The 16152-nt window shown below is 41.4% G+C and overlaps 1 pseudogene; it reads left to right on the forward strand.

Annotated features, from left to right (window-relative positions):
* The first annotated feature begins 4955 nt into the window (after nt 1-4955).
* Nucleotides 4956-12928, forward strand: LOC137032504 (zinc finger BED domain-containing protein 4-like; annotated as a pseudogene).
* The last annotated feature ends 3224 nt before the right edge of the window (nt 12929-16152 follow it).

Below are 16152 nucleotides of genomic sequence, written 5' to 3' on the forward strand. Positions count from 1 at the left end.
CAGGGGGTTAACGCCCGCTTTGATGCTTTTGAACTCAATTTCCAGAAGCTTGTGACGTCGCAGGCCGAGCTACGGGCCCGTGTGGCTAATCAAGAACTTGCTACGAACGACTTTGAGGCACGGATACAAGAGTTGGAAACCAGGTACTCAGAGCTGTCTAAACAATAGTCAGCTCCGTGCTAAAGTGTTGGACTTAGAAGCTCGGTCAAGAAGACATAATATTAAGATCGTGGGGATACAAGAGGACGAGGAGGACGGTAAACCCACTGAATTTGTTTCCAGGCTTATCCCCCAACTGCTTGGAAAAGAGCACTTTCCTCACCCGGTTAAAGTGGATCGAGTGCATCGTTCTCTTCAGCCGAAACCGGCCGTTGGTGAGAAGCCGCGCACAATCCTGGCGCGCATTCACCATTTTCAAGAGAAGGAGTTGATTCTGCGTTGCGGGAGAATGCAGCCACTCGAATACAAGGGCAAACGGGTCCTTATTTTTCCCGATTATACCACCGAGGTGATGTCTCAAAGAAATGCCTTTCGGGACGTGATGCAAAGCTTGCGCAAAAAGGGGATAAAGTTCACACTGCGGTACCCAGCCAGGTTGCAAATCCATCAACACGGAGCGGATGCACCTACAGTCTTTGAGGATCCAACGGAGGCAGCACGATTCGCAGAAACGTGCGGTGGAAGCTCAGGAGAGTAAACTCAAATGTGTTTAAATTGATTATACTTCGCTGCTGGTATGCATACGTATTCTTGGGACTTAGTAGAGCTATAGCTTTTGGCGTGTAGTCGTTATGAATATATATAGTGCACTGAGACTTAATCAAGATCATAGAATGGTCTGATTTTATTATTTATTTATTTTATTTATTTATTTTATCTTTACTTTATTATTGACTTTTTGTATTCTTGGTGGTCAAATAAACAAGCTTTTTTTGAGAATGAGGCAGAGGCATTTCGAAACGGGGGATAAGCCTGATAAGCTCTTGGCGCAACAACTTAAAGGGGCTCAAGCTTCCAGGTCAATTTATTGCATCAAATCTAAGGATGGCACACTGTTAACTAACCCCAAGGATGTCAATGTCCGTTTTAAACATTTTTACAGTGAACTCTATACTTCCAACAGTACAGCCACTCATTCTGATTTTACAAAATTTTTTGACTCTCTTGAAATACCTAAACTTGGTGACGTCGCTAGGGCTGACTTGGACTCTGATTTTACTTTGGAGGAGATAGTCTCTGCCATTAAGTCATTTCCAACTGGGAAGGCGGCGGGGCCAGATGGATTTAGTTCAGAATTTTTTAAAAGATTTTGTGATATCCTCGCCCCGCTCCTCCTCAGAATGATAATTACAGTTTTTTCCAATTGCTAACACACAATTTTTCAAACTAGTCTGGTTTTATCAAAACACTTAACACAATTCACAAAACCACACACCCAAACTGCAAAATACCTCATATATCCTGCAAAATCAAGCACTGCAACCGAAACTACACAGAGCATTATCAAAATCAAACTTTTGCATGAAATGGCACACACTTCATTCATATTACCAGATTTTTGCCTAACCACCTACACACTGTTGGGCATAATGAAAAGCACACCCATCTTTAGTATGCTTTGCCATAATACTAAAATATGTATCAGATTGTTCACATGCACAGAAATATTTGCAGATACACACACATGCTGTTGCAACATTTTTATTTTTTTTCCTTCACTACAGTAAACAAGTCAGTACAACATAAGCACAGCAGATATATTTACATGGGACTGAACAAAAATATTCTTACAAAAAAAGTAAACTGAAAAAGAAAATTTCTGAAAAAAAAAATATTACAGTAAAAAACAAAAAACAAAAAAAGGCAAGAAAAATAATTAGGCAGCATCTTGCCGCACAGCCGGGTCTGGCCACAACGCCTCGTCAACATCACAGGCAATATCTTCCCTTGCCAGACATCGAGGGAAGAAGCGCCTTGAGTGCCTTATCCATCCCTGAATTGCACCCACATCAATCTCATCACATGCCTCTTCCATGGCCTGCACAAGAGGCATGCGCACAAAGGGCTGCCGGTCGTATACCTTCCACCGCCATGCCGAAAAGAATTCTTCTATGGGGTTCAGAAATGGTGAGTATGGTGGGAGGTATTGCACGAGAAATGTTGGGTGGTCAGCAAACCAGTTTTGGACTGGGGCTGCACGATGAAAGCTCACGTTGTCCCATACTACAACGTACCGGTTTCTTTGATGGTCTGCATCATTCATACGCTCTGGTGGTATGAGAATGTTGTGAAGTCTGTCCAGAAATGTGAGAATATGGGCTGTGTTGTATGGTCCAAGTTTGGCATGACGGTGGAGGACACCATGCATATTGGAGATGGCAGCACACATTGTGATGTTCCCACCACGTTGGCCAGGAACATCTATAATGGCTCTGTGGCCAATGAGGTTTCTCCCTCTTCTTCTGGTCTTTGCTAGGTTGAACCCAGCCTCATCTATAAAGATGAACTCATGTGGGATTGCATGAGCATCCATTTCCAGTACTCCCTGAAAACAAAGAACAAAAATCACTCAATATGGTGTTATCCAGTACACTGGGAAACAATGTTGTGTGTAGTGTACTGCAGTCAATATAGTACTTACATCCACATATGCTCGTCTGAACTCTTTGTTTCTTTGAGAGTTTCTCTCAAACGGCACCTTATAAAGTTGTTTCATTCTGATTTGGTTTCGCTTGATAATGCGAGCCAATGTGGACAGACTAACTCGTTGAATGTTGTTGAATAAGGTGTTGTCTTGGATGATGTGGCTTTGAATTTCTCGTAATCTGATTTCATTATTTTCCAAAACCAAGTTTACAATGGCAGCTTCCTGTACCCCGGTGAACATTTGGCCCCTTCCTCCACCATGGTGTCGTCTCTCAGTCCTTTAGAAAAAATAAAATAAAAATATATATAGGGCTTGGACAATGCAGCCTAAATATTTTCCCCCACAGTAGAGTACATTGTACAGGAAACTTGTACAGTTCATGAATGGCTGATGTCATACACTAAGTAAACAGGTGTCACCCAACTGATACACTATGACATGGGGTATACTACATGTGTAGTACATGAAATTTTGGTTACATACCTGTTCTCCAGTCTAAAGGTCCGGATGACAGAGGCGACAGTAAAACGGCTCAAGTTTGGCTGCACTCTCTGTCCAGCCTCACGCATTGTCAACCCATGGTTGATGACATGATCTACTAAGGTTGCTCTGATTTCATTTGAAAGTGTTTGTCTTCTTTGGCCATGAACTCCTCTACCTGCTCTACCGTTACCTCTCACTCTTCCTCCCCCTCTTATTCTCAACCTCCCTCTTCCTCTTCCTCTTCCTCTTCCTCTCTCTGCAATGTCTTCCATTGTTGTTGTAAAAAAAAAGGTTCTCACCTGTGGTCTTTTCATAGTGCTTACATCCTGATTGAAGTGTTAACAATTAACCACTGAGGTGTTTGGCCAGGTGGCACATGTAATTGGCCAATTAGCTCATGTAGTGTCATTTTGAATGGCAGTGTTTTGAAATGGCAAACATGTGACTTTATGTCAGATTGTTGTGTCTTATGCAGAGAACTGTATTTAGTGAATTTAAAAAGTGCTATTTTGAAATGCAAAATGTGTGTAAAACAGAAAAGGTGTTTAGACTTTTGGAGACTTGAGAAGAAGTTTTGCTCTCTGTGTGTCAGTTTAAATAATTGTGCTGTGCATGTCATTTTAGTGTGTTAGCAATTGGAAAAAACTGTAATTCTAAAAAAGACAACATTTTACCTTATACTTTGTACGAAGTGAATATATCTCTCATTTTAAAGAAAAATAAAGATGAAACCGACCCGGCTAGCTATAGAACAATTACGCTTCAGAATTTTGATAGGAAAGTAATTACTAAAGCTTTGGCTATTCGGTTTAACAAACATCTACCCTCCATCATTCATCCTGACCAGACCGGGTTTATCCCTGGCAGATTCTCTTTTTTTAATGTGCGTTGCCTCCTTAATACAATATATGCTGATCATTCGAAAGTTAATGGAGCAGCAATTCTGTCCTTGGATGCGCAGAAAGCTTTTGACCAGGTTGAGTGGCCTTACATGTTTAGATCACTGCAGGAGTTTGGGTTTGGCGAGACATTTATGTCATGGGTCAAAATAATATATGCTAGACCAAAGTGTTCAGTTTTAACTAATGTAGACAGGTCGCTTGAGTTTCCTTTACATCGCTCAGTGCAACAGGGGTGCCCCCTCTCACCTGCCCTTTTTGCCATTGCAATAGAACCTCTTGCCCTAAGTATAAGGCATCATACAGGTATCACAGGTCTCGAAGTGGGAGGCAAGAAAGCTCTTATTAGTCTGTATGCAGACGATGTAATATTGTACTTGCAGAATTCTGAAAGATCAGTTCCCATTCTCTTACTTCTTTTGGGAGATTATCAGGGTATACAATCAATTTGTCAAAGAGTAACTTTGTGCCTCTTTCTGATACTTATAGACCTGGGTTCTTGGAGAATATTCCATTTAAGATAACCAGGAATCATTTTGTGTATCTCGGTTTCTTTCAAAACTTAAAAACAGTATAGGAAGTTGGAAAATTCTACCTTTGTCTATGATCGTGCGTATAAATTCAATAAAAATGGTTTCTCTTCCCAGATTTCTATATCTTTGTCAGAATCTCCCTGTTTTTCTTACTTCTGCTTTCTTCAAGGAACTGGACTCTATAATCCTCTCTTATGTTTGGAACTATAAGACACACAGAATCTCTAAAATGCTAAACCTAAAATCTAAAATCTACAAAAACCTAAGTCTGTAGGTGGTCTGGGTATGCCAGTATTCAAGCATTATTATTGGGCCGCCAATATTAGGGCTTTAATGTACTGGACGAAGGGGGCACCCGCCAATTTGATACCTGACATCCCCTTGTGGGTACAAATGGAGACTAACTTGGCTGTTGGCACCTCCTTAGCGGCCATGTTGTTCTCCAAGTTTGATAGGCCTTCAGCGATGAACAAGTTAAGTTTTGTGTTAAAAAATTCAGTTAGAATTTTAAATCAGGTGAGAAAAGTCTTGTCCCTGCCAGAGACCTCTGTTCATGCGACAATTTGTTATAATCATTCTTTTTTACCCCCCTGGACTGATAGAACTTACTTTGTCTGGAGGGAGAAGGGCTTAGAGTCCATCAGGGACCTTTACATTGAGGGAAGGTTTGCATCCTTTAGCCAGTTAAGAGAGAAATTTGATTTGCCTCATGCACACTTCTTTCGTTATCTACAAATCAGGCATTATGTAAAGTCCAAAATTTGTAATTTTGAACGACTTCCTGAAAAACATGCGTTTTTTGATGTTTTTCTGAGCCCTCCTGACTCTAGACATCTTATTTCCAAATTTGTTTGTTTATTTGAAAGCTGTATTGTAGCTCCTACTGAGAGATTCAAAGCAGCCTGGGAGGAAGACCTGGGAGTTGAACTTTCTGATGACATGTGGGATAAGTGTCAGGCTATGATACAGGTCTGTTCAGTAAACAGCAGACACCAACTGATCCAATTCAAGGTAGTTCACCGTTTGCATTATACTAAAACTAAACTGCATAAAATTTTCCCATCTGTTTCTTCAATGTGTGACCGGTGCAAGGTGGCAGAGCATACGACTTCTCATGCCTTCTGGTTTTGTTCTTTACTGCCTGGATTTTGGTCAAGCATATTTGACTGGTACTCCAAGGCTTACAATAGGCCTCTTCCACCTGATGCAGAACTTGCAATTTTTGGTTTTTCACAACGCACCTCCTACCTCCTGCGGACAACACAGCAATCTCTAACCCTGGGTATGATTGTGGCTAAGAGACTTGTGCTGAAGAACTGGAAGTCACCCTCATCCCCTTCATTTCGAAATTGGATTACGGATATGATCTCTCTTATTCAAATGGAAAGACTACGATTCTTGAGAACTAATTCCATTGAAAAATTTTCTGCTGTTTGGGGTCCATTCCTGGGCCATTTGGACAAGTTAACTGCTCAACCAGGTCCTAGTGGCCCCTCTGAAGTTAATACTGTACATCTTCCTGAGCACCTTGACTGATTGTTTAGCAGATTTTTACTGTAGTATTTCTGGTTACTGAACTAAACTTTTATTGTTATTATTTATTATTATTATTATTATTATTGTCTATTTATTTATTTATTTATTTATTATTATTATTTTATTTATTAATTTATTTATTTTTTGCGTATGTGGTCCGAGACAGGGTTGTTTGTCTGGTCTGTTTTTATTTTTGGAAAATACTCTAAAATAAAATATTAAAAAAAAAAAAAAAAAAACCTTGAAAGCTTTCACAAAGAGCAACAGAGGCAACAGACATAGTATTGACCGGCGGATTGACAACAGAATTGATAATAGAAAACAAGATTTTAGGTCTTGACTGATTAAGCAGTATTAAGTTTGAATAGTAGGTTGCTTTTGCAGCGTTGGCAGCTCTCTGATGAGCCAATAAACTGTCTTTAAGCAACTGTAGTGAGATGTGTATATTGTCCTTTTTCCACTTGCGCTCAGCCTTTCTACAATCCTGCCTTAGCAGCCGAGTCTCAGCAGTATGCCATAATTCCAGAGGTGGGTAGTAACGAGTTACATTTACTCCGTTACATTTACTTGAGTAAGTTTTTGAAAAAATTATACTTCTAGGAGTAGTTTTAAATCACTATACTTTTTACTTTTACTTGAGTAGATTTGTGAACAAAAAACTGTACTCTTACTCCGCTACATTAGGCTACAATGAGCTCGTTACTTTTCTTTTTACCTCTTTGATATTCTACGCGTCATTGTTTTATTTTGACAGAGTGAGACTTCCGCTAAAGGCTCTACCAAGTGACTGTGTTTCACCAATCAAACGTAGTTCACTAATCAAACGTCACGTGACCATACTCAATCTCAGCGGCGTTTGGCGGGACGGGTTAGCTTTACAGTCGTAGGCGTAGCAAAACAAAAATGTCACTATCAACCATCGGCAATGCAGACACAGGCGAGGAGGAACACCCCTGGCCTCATATTGAAAGCATGTTTACCTTAGTAAAAGTGAGAAACAGCAGCTACATTATGCGGTGTCTTCTGTGTCTACCAAAACAAACGGACATTTCAGCATTCAAAAACTCAACATCTAACTTGAGGAAACATGAAGCGGTAAGTTTTCTAAATTCGTTTTTTTTGTTTGTTTGTTTTTTGCTGTGGATAGGCGAATGTTTGTCTTTTTAGGTTACATATGTTTTAAACATTTCATATATATATATATATATATATATATATATATATATATATATATATATATATATATATATATATATTATGGGTGGAACAGTACATTTGTATTGAACCGAAATGGTATGGGCTGCACGGTTCGGTGCATACATTTACACGGAGAATAACTTTCCGTGTTACGGATATTTATAAAAATAAATAAAACTCGCGTGCAAATTAATTAATGTAATGCAGAACTACAGTTAGATACGTAGGTTCTTTAGGGACACCTAATCTGTAGCCCCGCCTTAGCTCTAAAGCAGGCTGCGAACGATGTAAAGATTGCAATGCTGTAGTATGTTGTGTGTGAGAGAGAGAGAGAGGCGCGGGCGCGATCGAAAAGTCACAAAGTGTTTACTTATATTTGTGTGTGTGTGTGTGTGTACTTGTTTTTGTGAAATATCAGGACACAAATGTGTATAATGACATGGGTATGACATAGGTATTACAAAAAGAGGTGAAATATGAGGACATTCAGCATGTCCCCACTTTTCAAAAGGCTTATAAATCACACAGAATGAGTTTTTGTGAGAAAGTAAAAGTGTGCACAGTTTTCTGTGATGGGTAGGTTTAGGGGTAGGGGGAGAGAAAATATGGTTTGTACAGTATAAAAACCATTACGCCTATGGAATGTCCCCACATTTCACAAAAACAAGTGTGTGTGTGAGTGAGGCGCGGGCGCGATCGAACAGTGGAAACATAAAAACATACTCCGTCATGTTGTTTATGCAGGACATCTTTCATTTCAAACTGCAAAGTGTTTACAGTTTTTTCCAATTGCTAACACACTAAAATGACATGCACAGCACAATTATTTAAACTGACACACAGAGAGCAAAACTTCTTCTCAAGTCTCCAAAAGTCTAAACACCTTTTCTGTTTTACACACATTTTGCATTTCAAAATAGCACTTTTTAAATTCACTAAATACAGTTCTCTGAATAAGACACAACAATCTGACATAAAGTCACATGTTTGCCATTTCAAAACACTGCCATTCAAAATGACACTACATGAGCTAATTGGCTAATTACATGTGCCACCTGGCCAAACACCTCAGTGGTTAATTGTTAACACTTCAATCAGGATGTAAGCACTATGAAAAGACCACAGGTGAGAACCTTTTTTTTTTTACAACAACAATGGAAGACATTGCAGAGAGAGGAAGAGGAAGAGGAAGAGGAAGAGGAAGAGGAAGAGGGAGGTTGAGAATAAGAGGGGGAGGAAGAGTGAGAGGTAGGGGTAGAGCAGGTAGAGGAGTTCATGGCCAAAGAAGACCAACACTTTCAAATGAAATCAGAGCAACCTTAGTAGATCATGTCATCAACCATGGGTTGACAATGCGTGAGGCTGGACCGAGAGTGCAGCCAAACTTGAGCCGTTTTACTGTCGCCTCTGTCATCCGGACCTTTAGACTGGAGAACAGGTATGTAACCAAAATTTCATGTAGTACACATGTAGTATACCCCATGTCATAGTGTATCAGTTGGGTGACACCTGTTTACTTAGTGTATGACATCAGCCATTCATGAACTGTACAAGTTTCCTGTACAATGTACTCTACTGTGGGGGAAAATATTTAGGCTGCATTGTCCAAGCCCTATATATATTTTTATTTTATTTTTTCTAAAGGACTGAGAGACGACACCATGGTGGAGGAAGGGGCCAAATGTTCACCGGGGTACAGGAAGCTGCCATTGTAAACTTGGTTTTGGAAAATAATGAAATCAGATTACGAGAAATTCAAAGCCACACCTTATTCAACAACATTCAACGAGTTAGTCTGTCCACATTGGCTCGCATTCTCAAGCGAAACCAAATCAGAATGAAACCACTTTATAAGGTGCCGTTTGAGAGAAACTCTCAAAGAAACAAAGAGTTCAGACGAGCATATGTGGATGTAAGTACTATATTGACTGCAGTACACTACACACAACATTGTTTCCCAGTGTACTGGATAACACCATATTGAGTGATTTTTGTTCTTTGTTTTCAGGGCGTACTGGAAATGGATGCTCATGCAATCCCACATGAGTTCATCTTTATAGATGAGGCTGGGTTCAACCTAGCAAAGACCAGAAGAAGAGGGAGAAACCTCATTGGCCACAGAGCCATTATAGATGTTCCTGGCCAACGTGGTGGGAACATCACAATGTGCGCTGCCATCTCCAATATGCATGGTGTCCTCCACCGTCATGCCAAACTTGGACCATACAACACGGCCCATATTCTCACATTTCTGGACAGACTTCACAACATTCGCATACCACCAGAGCGTATGAATGATGCAGACCATCAAAGAAACCGGTACGTTGTAGTATGGGACAACGTGAGCTTTCATCGTGCAGCCCCAGTCCAAAACTGGTTTGCTGACCACCCAACATTTCTCGTGCAATACCTCCCACCATACTCACCATTTCTGAACCCCATAGAAGAATTCTTTTCGGCATGGCGGTGGAAGGTATATGACCGGCAGCCCTTTGTGCGCATGCCTCTTGTGCAGGCCATGGAAGAGGCATGTGATGAGATTGATGTGGGTGCAATTCAGGGATGGATAAGGCACTCAAGGCGCTTCTTCCCTCGATGTCTGGCAAGGGAAGATATTGCCTGTGATGTTGACGAGGCGTTGTGGCCAGACCCGGCTGTGCGGCAAGATGCTGCCTAATTATTTTTCTTGCCTTTTTTTTTTTTTTTTTTTTTTTACTGTAATATATTTTTTTTCAGAAATTTTCTTTTTCAGTTTACTTTTTTTGTAAGAATATTTTTGTTCAGTCCCATGTAAATATATCTGCTGTGCTTATGTTGTACTGACTTGTTTACTGTAGTGAAGGAAAAAAAATAATGTTGCAACAGCATGTGTGTGTATCTGCAAATATTTCTGTGCATGTGAACAATCTGATACATATTTTAGTATTATGGCAAAGCATACTAAAGATGGGGGTGCTTTTCATTATGCCCAACAGTGTGTAGGTGGTTAGGCAAAAATCTGGTAATATGAATGAAGTGTGTGCCATTTCATGCAAAAGTTTGATTTTGATAATGCTCTGTGTAGTTTCGGTTGCAGTGCTTCATTTTGCAGGATATATGAGGTATTTTGCAGTTTGGGTGTGTGGTTTTGTGAATTGTGTTAAGTGTTTTGATAAAACCAGACTAGTTTGAAAAATTGTGTGTTAGCAATTGGAAAAAACTGTAAGAACAAATATATTAATCTGAAATGTAGCAAATTCATTTTAATTTTCAATTCATTCAGGTACTTACCAAATAGAAACCGAGGTATGAATTGAACCATGACTTCTGTGTACCGTTCCACCCCTAATAAATGTATACATCCAAATTTGATGTGATAAGTCTTAATGTCTTGATCTCCATGTAGCCCTCACAGATTTTTTTTTTTATTCACAGAGGGTTCACCCCAACAAACTGTCTAAATACACCAACTTTATAGAGAACCACAGAAAGCGCAAGTCCTCCTCTTCCAGTGATACTTCTGTGAAAAATGCAAAAATCTCAGCCCTCTCTGCCCCAGTGCGGGTAACACAAGCAACGCTTGACAAGATGGTGCTAAATTTTGTATGTGAGGCCAACCAACCATTTTCTGTGGTTGAGACGCCATCTTTCAAGACTTTGATAGAAACCTTGCAACCTCATACAGTAATGACAAGGAAAACGTTATGCACAAGAATACAAGAAGCTGCAAAACAGAAGAAGAGCATACTCATCAAAAAGCTGAGTGCTGTGAACTATGTTGCTACCACAACAGACTGCTGGTCTGCCAGACAACGTAGCTACTTAGGTGTCACCTGTCATTGGATAGACAACACCTCACTGGAGAGGCAGTCCGCTGCATTAGCTTGTAGAAGGCTCAAAGGCTCGCACACGTTTGACGTCCTTGCTGCTGCATTAGAGGAGATACATTCTGAGTACCACATCAGGGAAAAAGTGACCAGGACGACAACAGACAGTGGCTCAAATTTCCTGAAGGCATTTCGATTATATGGTGAGGAGATAGAGGAAGAAGCCACCAATGAACAAGAGGAAAGTGACTCCACCCTTGATGATGCAACAGAAGATCAGAGTGAGTCAGAGGTGGAATATCAAGATGTGTCTGCTATTCTGGATGACAACACAGGCCTTGAGTACCAACTTCCAAGGCACCAAAAGTGTGCATGCCATCTCCTCAATCTTATATCCACAGTTGATGCCACTGCTGCTGGAGGAGCTGCAAACGAAACCTACAAGAGGCTGTCTCGGTCTGCTTTTGCAAAATGTCATGCTCTCTGGAATAAAACCAGCATGGCTCATGAAATAGTGGAACGTGAATGCAAGCTGCAGTTTCTCCGACCCAATCAGACACGCTGGAGCTCCCTGTTCCTCGCCGTAGAAAGGATTGTGCGCATTCACCGAGAGCAAGGAGAACAAGCAATTCGCAATGTCTGCACAGCATTAAAGATAAAGATGTAAGTTGACAAGCTTTATATTTTGTTTTTAAAGAATAATAATAAAAAAAAAGCCTTGCTGATTAATGGGTGAATCCAAGCAACTAAGTTTTCTTTGCATGGTTGTGTGACAATTGTGGATGACTTGAATGAAATTATGTCATTTATTTTATTTTTATTTATTTGTGTATTTAACATGTATAATGCATAATAAGGACATTGTACCAGAAATAGCTATAAGTAATTTTTTTATTGTTACATCTTTTATAGGTTCAATCCAGCTGAAATGGGGTTTCTGGTCGAGTATGCTGCTGTGATGAAGCCTGTTGCCATGGCCCTTAATATTCCTCCAAGGCGAATCATCTGTGCATATGGGCCTCCTGCTGCCAACACTTTACCAGTTGCGGGACAAGCTGAAGAGGTTGGAGTCATCTTGTAAAATGTGTACATCTCTTGTTCACACCCTGCAGCAAGGGATCCAGAAACGTTTTGGAGACGTCATGAAAGAGCCTGAGCTGATTGCAGCAGCAATACTCCTACCAAGATTCAGAACATCCTGGACCACATAGGAGAACATCTTAAATGCTGGTAAATATACTTGTTTATCAATTCAAATGTGAACCAGTAGACATTGACCTATATAAATCTGTATAATGTTACTGTCATTTAGGATTATAGTGTGTCAGTGACAAACCACAGGGTGGCAATATAGTTAGAAACTCAGGTAGCTTTTAATGTCAAACACCAGCAGCTTGACAGCCTATACAGTAGAAGGGTAAGAATAATGTGCAGACCTAATTATTTTGAAAAACGATTTCTCTTGCCACAGGCCTTGACTACATCAGAAATCACCTCGACACCGACTTGGATGATATCACCAGCACAAACAGCAGCGTCTCTGATGAAGACGACTTCTTTGCATCCATGGAGTTGGGAAAATCACAAGTAGGAGAGCTGGAGAGGTACCTTTCATGTCTGTCCCCTGCAGGTATGGATCTACTCCACTCATTTCCTCACATCAAGAAGCTGTCACTCAAAGTCAACACAGGTCTTCCTGCATCTGCAGCCTGTGAGAGACTTTTGAGTCATGCAGGACTCCTGTTCACTGCTAAACGATCACAGCTTCACAGCAAGAACCTTGAGAGCCAACTACTGTTGAAGCTTAATAGTTACATCACTGAGTAATTCACACACACACACACACACACACACACACACACACACACACACACACACTCACTCACTCATACACACTCACTCACTCACTCACTCTCAAACACACACACACTCTCTCTCTCTCACACACACACACACACACACACACACACACTCACAAACACTCACACATTCTCACAAACACTCACTCTCTCACACACACAGTTTATGAGAGTTTATGGGCTGCATTGTTCTAGTTCTGTCTGCAAAGCCTAGTAAAAAAGTATAAAGGTTTGGAAATTTGTGTTACTGGTGCTTCTTTATTTTTTCACACACACAAACACAAACACACACATACACACACACACAGTTTATGAGAGTGTATGGGCTGCCTTGTTGTAGTTCTGTCTGCAAAGCCTGGTAAAAAAGTATAAAGGTTTGGAAATTTGTGTTACGGGTGCTTCTTTATTTTTTATCATTTTATTTATTTAATTTTTTAAGTACTTGAATTTACCTGGATTATTTTAATTTAAGCTATTTTGTAATTAATTTATTTATTTTAATTTATTTTATTGATTTGATGAACTACAATTTGCTTAAACATGATTATTTTGTATTGTCTGTCTGATTGAATGCTTGTTAAAAAAATAAATCAGACGTTACTCAACAGTTACTCAGTACTTGAGTAGTTTTTTCACCAAGTACTTTTTTACTCTTACTCAAGTAATTATTTGGATGACTACTTTTTACTTTTACTTGAGTCATATTATTCTGAAGTAACAGTACTTTTACTTGAGTACATTTTTTGGCTACTCTACCCACCTCTGCATAATTCAGACTTTGGTTTGTGCTTAAGTGGCTTTAGAGGAGCGGTCTCATTCAGTACATCGAGCCACGCGTTATTTAGTACACTCAGATGTTCATCCGCATCCAGGTCCGCTAGCGGGGAGTCCAGGAGTAGATGAGAACAGGACTTAGTGAAGCGCTGTCTAAAATTTTCACTGAACTGAGGTGAATAAACCCGGGTCAAAGATGACACTTTAGAAGAGACATGAAGAAGACCAGGAAGAGACATAGAAAATAAAATAGGCCTATGGTCAGAGAGCAAAGAATCAGAAACTATAATATCAGAAATATCCACTCCGTATGAGAGAACAAGGTGACCATGGAAATGAGTGGGATCTTTAACCCATTGTATCAGGTTAAAAGCATCAATTATATTAAGAAATTCCCTTGACAGAGTGTCTGACTGGCAGCAGACATGAATGTTAAAATCACCCACCCGTCCTTAACTGAATGTGGAGGACGGTAGATCACTCCCAAGCAGACAGGGCCGTTCCAGTCAAGATGAAAAAGTTGGGCTTCAAAGCTGGTGTAAATGTCCACAGGGACGGCGCGACAATGCGCACGATATGAGTTTTTCATCACAGTCACTAACCCACCCCCTCATCCACTTTTGCGAGGTGAGTTAAAAAATGTACAGTCAACCGGGACCAGTTCAGAAAAAGGGGTTAGATCACCATCCTTAATCCATGATTCAGTGATGAACATAAAATCCAGGTTATGCGAAGAGAAGAAGTCATTCAGCAGAAAAGTCTTGTTTACTGCTGAACGAGCGTTGATTAAAACCATACTGGGTGGAGGGACAACTCCAGAGGAGAATGAAACTTTGCGCAGCGGCCGCAACATACCAGGAGCCGCTCCAGCTCTTCGGAGAAGACGGACGGTCCGAGGAGGGCCAGCCTGCGGGACAGAGGGTGGGAACATGGGAAGGACAGGTTGAAGCCACCGGTGAGCCTGATCCAGAAGACGCCAGATCATGGAGTCGCCATGGAACGGCTCGCGAAAGGGGCTTGGGATACAGCCCGCATGCAGACGGGCTTTCAGCTTGATCGTGCGACCATCCCGAGACCCGCGTTTCCTCTTGCGCTTCCTCCGTGGGTTGCTGAGAGGCAAGCGGCGAATACACTCCGTAATGTCAGTTTGACCACTCCCGTACGGTTTGTTGAAAACACACTCCACATCCGACTTGTAAAAGTTAAAACATGTTGATCTAATATCTAAGAGAGACAGGCGGTCATAAACCACAAGGGCACCACAGTTTGAGGACCACACATACAGCCAGACTAGTAGGCAGAAGAGCAGCCGACGGCATGCCGACACAGACGCCATCCTGCCACGTCCTGCACAAACAAACAGCAACACCATTGTACATTGTACCATTGTACATTGTATATGTGTGTATATACGTTTGCATCTACTCATTGTTATGCTTACCTCAAGGACTCATCTCCGTAATACTCACCTGTCTCCAGTGTGCCTCCTACCCTCTGTGTGCTCCGTCTGCTGTGTGTGTGTTCCAACCAGCTCCCAAGTTCTCCAGCGATCTCCAAGCTCCAGCGTGTATCCATCTGCAAAGAAAGGACAGTAACTATTCCTCATATCACCAGCTCAAACCTCTCTACAACCAGTTCACTTACCTGTGTGTGTTCCTCTGCTCTACTGTGGTCAAATAAACAACCGTTACCTGCTACATCTGTGTCTGTCTCCTGTCTACCTTAACAGAAGACCGGACCAACACCGCAGACCCAGTATGAGCCAGCCGGACCCCTTCCAGGAACTCGTGGATGCGCTATGGCGCACACTTACCATCCATCCACCACGCCCTTCTCCAGTCACTGTCCCTTCACTTGCACCAGCGAACACCACCGACAATGTCAACAGTCTTCCTTCGTTACCACCGTACGCCAGTCCCATGGCCAAACCGGCGCCCTTCTCAAGAACGGCGGAGGATTGCAGCGGATTCCTGCTGCAATGTACACTGGTCCTGGAGATGCAGCCGCACCTGTACCCGAGTGACACCTCTAAGATAGCGTTTGTCATTTCTCAACTCAGCGGCAAAGCATTAAAATGGGCCAACTCCATCTGGTCCCAGCGGGGCGCTGTAACCCAATCCTACTCAGCGTTTATTACCCACTTCCGGGAAGTGTTCGGGAAACCGATCACGGATTCTTCAGCTGGTGAGAAACTTTATAATTTAAAACAAGGATCAATGTCTATTTACGACTATGCTTTGCAATTCAGAAAGCTTGCAGCAATCAGCGGATGGAATGAACAAGCCCTGATAACAACCTATCGACAAGGATTAGAACCTCGGGTGCGGCTGCATCTCGCTGCATGCGCGGACTCCATCGGCCTTGAAAAGTTCATCCAGCTCTCCATACGCTGCGCCACTCGCATGCAAGCGTGCATCC

Source organism: Chanodichthys erythropterus, chromosome 12 (assembly GCF_024489055.1).
Source record: "Chanodichthys erythropterus isolate Z2021 chromosome 12, ASM2448905v1, whole genome shotgun sequence".
Lineage (NCBI taxonomy): Eukaryota > Metazoa > Chordata > Actinopteri > Cypriniformes > Xenocyprididae > Chanodichthys > Chanodichthys erythropterus.